The 806-nt window shown below is 37.7% G+C and overlaps 1 non-coding gene across 1 annotated transcript; it reads left to right on the top strand.

Annotated features, from left to right (window-relative positions):
* On the top strand, window positions 1-119 carry LOC138356353 (5S ribosomal RNA). The gene has a single exon (XR_011224381.1). It is a non-coding gene; the product is annotated as a 5S ribosomal RNA (ribosomal RNA).
* Window positions 120-806: the final 687 nt, after the last annotated feature.

The raw sequence follows: 806 nt of genomic DNA, 5'->3' as shown, positions 1-806 counted from the left end.
GCCAACGGCCATACCACGTTGAGAACACCGCTTCTCGTCCGATCAGCGAAGTTAAGCAACGTTGGGTTTGGTTAGTACTTGGATGGGTGACCGCCTGGGAACACCAAATGCTGTTGGCAATAATGTTTTTTGTTTTGTTTTGTTTTGTTTCGTTTGTTTTTGTTTGAATGGCTGGCTGGCTGGCTGGCTGGCTGGCTGGCTGGCTGGCTGGCTGGCTCCACGGGAAATTCACGGAGTTGTGTGGAATAAGGCCTGGTAAAATGAATTAATATGTATGTCATGTTTAAAACAAACTCGCTTAATATAGTGTGTGAGGCTTTATACAAAAACAAACAACCAAAACAAAACATGTTGTATATATATATATATATATATATATATATATATATATATATATATATATATATATATATATATATATATATATATATATATATATATATATATATATATAGCTTAATCCGGGTTTGAACTCGCAACTCCAAGAATACGCATCACTTATATACACTTTACCACTGGACCACTGCAGGACACTTGATGCTGAGGTATCAATTTAATGACGTAAATGCCATTTCCACAAATAAATGATAATTTAAAAGTATTTGTATGTACAAATCTTTTCTGTTTAAAAGGCTACAATATCAGTTACTGATATAATTTGTGTTAATGTTTCTATACCCACAGGAAGGCATGTTTTTGCTTATATGTAAGGGGTACGGAGAAGGAATCCACAGACCATCATTCCCCTTCCCCCCCCCCCCCCCTCCCACCTACTACTACCACCACCACCACCACCACCACCACCA

The sequence above is a fragment of the Procambarus clarkii genome, chromosome 71, assembly GCF_040958095.1.
Source record: "Procambarus clarkii isolate CNS0578487 chromosome 71, FALCON_Pclarkii_2.0, whole genome shotgun sequence".
NCBI classification, from domain to species: Eukaryota; Metazoa; Arthropoda; class Malacostraca; order Decapoda; family Cambaridae; genus Procambarus; species Procambarus clarkii.
This window is presented reverse-complemented; position numbering and strand designations above follow the sequence as displayed.